Raw genomic sequence first — 7,526 nt, forward strand, 5'->3', positions numbered from 1 at the left:
AATTGTCCCATTTACGTGTAAGAGATTTAAAAGCACTATTACTCCATGCTCCCTTCTGTTCCGCACCCCCTCGGTTCTCGACCCCCAATCCACCCCAAGGTCTAGAATTGTCTCTGTGATCTCTCCTGGACAGCAGTCATGACGGACTCCTCTAGATAAATCCCCTTCAATTACCAAGCTAAGCAGAGATTTAAAAATTAATAATAGTAATCACTTGAAAATGAAGCAATAATTGAAAGCCCAAAAGAAAACATCGGGAGCGATAGTACGTGATATATAGTTTTATCCGCGAAGCGGAAAATGTTAACCATTATCCAGAACAGCTGGGTCCCACCCCAGCCCCTTCCTGCACCTTCAAATGAACTTCTGAAACACACTTTCATTTTTGTTTATTCCCTCTTGCCCAAACAGTGTGAATACACCCTCAGAGCGGACTTGTCCACATCCTTTGCAAAAGCGCAGTGCGGGGAAAACTTGAGATTTCAGAGAAATTCACTGATCGTTTGAATGTAGGAAGACAGCCGTGCGGGAGCCCGAAAGCTTGGGTTTCATCCCTGGCTCTTGCACTAACGAAGAGCAACGGTCTGAGGCCAATTGTTTGATTTCTCTGGGAATCGGCTCTTGATCTGTGTCATTGGACGAGATGATCTCCAAGACCACTGGAGAAGACAAATACTGTCATTCCATTGGATTTCTTTTTCTTTCTTCTTTCTTTCTTTCTTTCTTTTTCTTTCTTTTTCTTTCTTTTGAATATCCTTTATTAGAAAAGACGTCCTCACATCACCTTCAGTGTTTTGACCGGCGTATTTTAAAAGCCTAGGGTGGTAATAGTTCATAAGATTCCAGAAGGGTCGGGGTGATTCCACTCCTGGCACAATCTTGCAAAACACAAAATTAACTTATATTTTGTGACTGTCAACCCCGGACAGGGGTGAGTGTCCTAGTCTGCAGATCCCCTACTCTTTCTGCCATGTGTCCGGGCCCCTCTCGAGGGGAATACACAGGACTTGATTGTCCTGCTGATGTTGGCAACGTGGTTCACATTTCAGTCATCCATTGTGTAAAGAAATTCTGCCGGAATCGCTTACAGGCTATTCTAGGGAGATAGCCAGGGTCCAGCGTTTCATTTCCCCCGGGCCTCCCCCACCCCTCTCCTCTTTGGAGACTGGGACATGCAGAGGAAGGAGATCAACGTCCCCCCCCCAAAGCTCTTCCTTTTGGGGTGCTCTCTACAGATTCTGATGTCTCTAGGTCCTTCCTCACTCACCCTGGAGCTCCTTTGCAGGGGATCCCGGTACATTAGCCACATTGTTTGTGGTGCGTTTTTACAATCCCCTGTCATGTCTGGGTGCAGTTTGGCAGGCTGCACATTGGAGTGGGGATTTGGAGAGCCGGCCCACAGCCCCTCCCCCCAGGCCCCCTGCCCCCTCCTCGTCCACCCCTACAGGACTCAGGCTAAACACAAGGCAGGCATTATAAAGCACTCACCTGTACCTCCCGGCCCAGGCCCGGCCCAAAGATGTGCAAACACCTGGAGGGGAGTTTGTGTTCTAAGGAAGCAGCTTCGGGGGGAGAATGACGCCCCTTAGGGGTGTGTGGACACAGGCAAGGCCATTGGCTCCTGGAACCGGATCCTGATTCCATGAATTGGTCTGAAAGGGACCCCACTGCAGAAACATTGGATGGTGCCCGCACGATGCCTACACTGTTAGGCAGTCCACTAAGAAATCAGCTAATCTGGGCTTCCTTTCTTTTTGGTTTCTGGGCATAAAAACCTCCTGGAAAATGAAAGTTTTGTTTTTTCCTCGGCTTTCTTGGTTTCTGACTATAAAATTCATTAAGACTTATTGAGCAAACTGGGAAAGTACTAAAAAAATTGTTTTATAAGGAAAAGAAGCAGAAGAAACTGCAAATTGGAGGGGCGGGGGAGCTGCTGTTGAGTCGGCCATGTGCAGCCCGATCTTCAATTAGTTTATCTCCAATGCCTTGTCCTATCTGCTGGGCTCCGGCTGGGGGTGGGGGTGAGAGGGGCTCGGGTAGAACATTCGCTTTTTGAGGGTCATTAAACTCCATCTCCTGAACTGGAAGGGATCGTTAGGTAAAATCCACCTTGTAAGAAGGGGCTGTTCTCTCCTTTCTTATGGTCGGGGGCGGGGACTCTACTTTCCTTTATTGGGATTTCCATTCCGGAGCCTTACCCAGAACGGCTGGTGTGATGTTTGAACACCGATGAGCCGCTCGGAACACGCGGGGGCTCCAGCCACAGCCCCCAGCCACGGTCATTGCTGCTGCAGCGGAAGCTGCCTGGGACTCACTCCGGCGACAGTCCCACAGTACTGAGTCAGAAATCCCCCTTCTCTCCTGCAGGCAAACCGATCCTGTGCTGGGCACGTAGGCCGACCTGTCTTTTATAAACTTGAGAACCGAGTGCGTGAAGCCACCCTCTTCTTCACTTTGAACGTCTTCAGCGTTGCAGCAAACTGGGCCTCCCTCAGAGGATTCCGGATTTCCCAGCACTCAACTGATCGGGTTCACTCTTCTGAGGACCCGAGGACTCCCGACAAGTGTCTGGACCCACGGAGACCTCCTGGAAGGATGAGGGGACGGGTCATTCGTTCCGTCTGACCCTCGGGGCTCACTCAGCCGGGACAGTTCGAGGGGTCAGAGTGGGAAGATGGGCCGGGAGGTGGCCGTTCGGTCTCCCTAGGCTACCAGACAAAGCTCATAACCCATTAACCTTTCCGTGGAGCGCATGACGTGAGGAAGGAAGGGTGCCCTTCTCCCCAGATGGATCTTCTCACTTAATTCCCAGGAGAGCCCTGTTGAGTGGGAAAACTGTTGTCCTTTTGTGGCTTAGGACACCGTGGGGTAGAGTGGGCGTAACTTGCTCAAAGTCACACATCTGCTAAGTGGCTTTGCTTCGACTTGCAGCCAACTGGTTGTAGAGCCCACCCCTTGATGGAGGCCCAGCCCCATCGGAGCAGCCAGATCTACGTCGGCAGCCCGGCGAGGAAGTGCCTGGCACATGGGCCACGCTCAGCATTTTGTTGGAGACACGAATGACTCTGCTATGCTGCTTTGAACATATATCAGTCCCTTTCTCAGAGGAGAAATCAAAATTACTCACTAAGCATGGTGGCTTCCAATTAGACCGCCTTCTGGGCAGGTAGGAGTAGCTGGGGGGGGGTGGGGTGTGAGACAGACAGGATGTTCTCGAAGTTCCTCGGATGCCTGGTCATAGATAAGGTAATAGAAGAGGAACACCTAAATCTCTGGCTTCCAGGCAAACTTTTTGTGAATGTCAAGTCCAATGCCTCCATGCAGGCAACATCTGTATGTTTCCCGCTGCTGCTGTAACAAGTTACCAAAATTGTAGTAGCTTATCATGGCCCAAATTTATGCTCTTTACACGTCTGGAGGCCCCAGGGAAGGATCTGTTTCCTTGCTTTTTCTACGTTCCGGAGCCTCCTGCTTTCTTGGCTCATGGCCCTTCCTTGTGCCGCGCCAGCCTCTGGTTCCCATCCTCACATCTCGAATTCCTCATTTGTCAAAAGGGAGTGGCTGTCCCTCCCCCTGGAGAAACAGATGGCTTAGAGGGTCCCATCCCCTGCCCCTCCAGGGCTGGGTATGCAACAGGAAGCTGAGGAATTTTTCTGCTACGCAAACTGAACAATCCCCACCTGGAGCTGGGGTGCCATCTTGGCTTCATCTGCATCAGGCGGTAGTCCGCTGAAATTGGTTCCACTGGCTGCTGTCTACTCTACTAGTTAAAGAAATACAGAAGGGCAGAAATGCCCTTACCCAAGCCCAGGGCAGTTTTATTCACAACCTCTAATCTCACAGGGTGACGGCGGGTTCCTTGGGCCCCAAGGTGAGGTGAGAGTGTGATCTTTTTCATTTCATGTGAACATCTTGAAACTCCCAGAGGGGAGGGCTTCACGAAGGAAGGGCAGGGAAGAAGCCCTCTTTCTGTGTCTTCTCACTACTCAGGATTTGTCCGGAATGGCAAGTGTAACAGGACGATCGAGACCCCTGTTATTCTGTGTTCTTAGTCATGTATAAATGGCGGCCTTTCACCTGCATGAAAGTGCTTTTGGGATCGAACTTCAGAGACTCTGGTCGGTGAGGAGCAGGACATACCTGGGACATACCTCAGCCCCTAATAAACGGTACCTGCAAGCGAACATCCAATCCACCTGCCTGTGAGCTCCTCTTCTAGAAGCTTACTCTCTCTGTGCCTGGGGACAAATTGGGACCGCAGATCTGGCTCACTGGTTGAGCATGTTCCGATGCTCAGTCCTAGGCTCGCAAGAGAGGAGGTAGGAGAACCATGCCTTCTTAATTGCATCCGGGCCTGAGACCTGCCACGGGGGCAACCTCAGTGTGACTGGTGGTGACATGAAGGGCTGGAGCTTGAAGCCCGATTCTCTGCCCCTACCACAGCCCCGGGTCCATCAGAAATGGGCCCTCCATCTTGTGGGTTAGACAAGCCCCTTCCTTCGGCAGCTTTTCCTCTTAACTCCAGACCCAGCCCGACCCTCTGCTGCTTAGCGTGTCCATTCAGAGACGAGGAAGGAAAGGTGGCACAGCCAGCTGTGCTGGCTGCCTCCCTGGTCACCAGCGGCTCTGATGAAGGTAGAGGCTTTCAGCTACGGCAGAGTCGACGGTGAAGCTTGGGGATTAGGTGTCTCTGCTTTCCATGACCACAGATAGAAGAGCTGGTGGGGTGTCTGCCCCCACAGCCAGCTGGCTGGACAAAGGTGAAAGGAGAGGAGGAAAGAAAGAGGCATGTATCAATCCGCTTTTTCCATCACCCTGGTCCTCTAAGGTACACTGCTGGCCTGCCCTCTCTGTCATGACCCAGGAAACTGAAGCTCCATGGGCATATCTGAGTTACCCAAAGACACAGAAAGGCCTGTCCCCAGGGGCCTGTCCTAGACTGCGGGAGAGCTAGTATATCTGTCCTCGGCCTTAACAGTATGAAACGGAAGTCTACAGAGTAAGCCTTAAACCTAAGGGAAAAGCCGCTTTGGCTTACCACTGAGAAAAAGATGTTACATATCTAGATGAAGATGCCCCTAATGAAAGATGTCACCGTGACTTCACGTCTTAAAAACAAAGAAAAGTCCCATTTATGTCAATGGATGTCCCATTTGATGCCTTAGAATCGTACTTTGCACCCAACACCCAGCCACCGAATTTGATGTCTGCGATAATGTGGCCGGGAGAGCCCCAGCTCGATCCTGGCGTCTCCGTGGATTTTCAGTGAAGACAGAGGGCCGTCACGTAGCGAGAAAAGATGCTCACGACGAGCTGATGTTTGCAAATCAATACAATATGTTGGCTTGTTCGGAACTTCCCCATTTTGTTAAGGATTACGTTTCTACATGGTTTGCAGACTAGATGTTAATCAGTGGCTGTTGGGCAGAGAGGGCCAACCCTACCAGCAAACAAATGCACGTAAGATGTTGGGGAGTGATCGAAGAAGAATAAGTATGCAGAAGCCTGGAGAATATGAAACCGGTTAAGGGCTCAAAGGTCATTTTGTTCAGGGCAAAATTCTTGTGCATGGTGCTGACAGTTTGCCCTCCGGTGTTTTCAGAGCTTAAAGGATCAAACTCGTCCACATGAAATATGGAATGTCTGATACAGAGGCCCCATGCAGCCCTTCAGCCCAACCTTTTTGTCCTATAATTAACATGGCTCCAGCTTCCCGTTGGATACCACCCTGCCTATAGCTCGAGCGTAGGCGTGGCCTCGCTCAACTTAAGGACTGGCACTTCCAGGGGATGTTTAAAGAAGGCTTATAGGTAACAAAACAAAGTGGAATGCTCACCAGCCCATAGCTTATCCCAGCCTATGTGTAGGTGGGGCGTTACCTTGCCCTTCTCCAAGTCTAAGACCAGTTCTCAGTGGCAACGGGACTTCTTTGGCACCGTGTAGAAGTCCCCCCACGGCTGACCTGAGAATGACATGGTCAAGATGGGCTGCTGTCTAAGGGAGGGGTGAACTGTGATCTTCTACTTAAAAAAAAAAAAAAAAAAAAGGTTATTTTCCTGGAGGTTGATGGGATAGAGTAGGATTTGTTAAGTGGGATGTTGACTTTACAAACTATGAGTTATGCTGAGAGATAGGTTATGGGTAGAGAATGGGTGACCGATTCCAGAAGGCGAAGTTTGCCTTGCATTCACTTCCATCCCCTCTAGCTGACCCCCACCAGGTGCCTTTTGGTATCCGTCACCATGGTGTTGAGCTCCTGGTACTGTCCCTCGTTTAGCTGCAGAACCTCAATGCAAGACTATCCCTGTACTCTGGGGCATGTCAACTGATCTTCCCTCCCAACTCCATGCTAGTAGCCAGTCAGAGCCAACACGCTCTCTTGGACCTAAGGTCCTACACCTAAGGGTGTAGATGACTCTTAAAGGCTTGAAGTTACCCTTCTTTGTTGAGCTCTGCACGCAGAAGACTTTTCGATTTATTTTTATTTTTTTAATTAATTTTTTTTTGTTCCAAGTTTTTATTTAAATTCTAATTAGTTAACATATAGTGTAATACTGGATTCAGGAATAGAATTCAGTGATTCATCACTTACATGTAACACCCAGCGCTCATCCCAACCAGCACCCTCCTGAGTGCCCATCCCCCATTTAGCCCGTCCCCTACCCACCTCCCTCCATCAACCCTCAGTTTGTTCTCTATAGTTAAGAGGCTCAGATGGTTTGTTGCCCTTTCTTTTTCTTACCCCTTCCCCTATGTTCGTCTGTTTCATTTCTTAAATTCCGCATGAGTGAACTCATACAGTATTTCTTTTTCTCTGACTTATTTCCCTTAGTGTAATACACACGCGAGCTCCAACCACATCATCGCAAATGGCAAGATTCCATTCTTTCTGATGGCTGAGTAACATTCCACTGTGCGTGTATGTAGACATACACACAGAAGTACTTAAATCAAGTACTTGAGTCCCACGGGAATTCTAAGTGCCAGTGCCAGTGTGATATTTTTGGGCAAAGGGGCCTTTTGGTGTCTTTCAACCCCTACCAGTGCGATTTATTGAGCAATAATATCGGCTAATGCGTAAGGTGGTCTCCAAGTCTGGAAACGTGGCAATTATTTTATCGTGTAAGGAAATTAATGTCAACAAATCATTGATATATTTGTCTGTGTTTTTAGACTTTGTGGCCACCCTGTGTATTGAGCACTTACTATGTGCTTTCCGTGTTTTCTGACTTAACAATCCCAACGGCCCTAGGAGGTAGATATGATTATTTACCGTCCTCGCTTTATGTAGGTGGACAAAGAGGCTTGGTGGGAGCCAAGCCCATCGGGTAACCAAACTCACAGCTTGTCAGACTCCAGAGCTGTGTTGCTGCATTCTGCCCTCCACTGTGAGTAGCCACCGCTCGTCAACCCAAATTGGGAGATGAGGAGAGGACGCTGTACTCCTGTGTCCTCAAGCTTTGTTGTTGTTGTTTTTTTTTTTTTTTCCCCCGAGTGTTTCCATTGGTTTTTTAGGTTGAGCAACT

The sequence above is a fragment of the Leopardus geoffroyi genome, chromosome B4 (assembly GCF_018350155.1).
Source record: "Leopardus geoffroyi isolate Oge1 chromosome B4, O.geoffroyi_Oge1_pat1.0, whole genome shotgun sequence".
NCBI lineage: Eukaryota > Metazoa > Chordata > Mammalia > Carnivora > Felidae > Leopardus > Leopardus geoffroyi.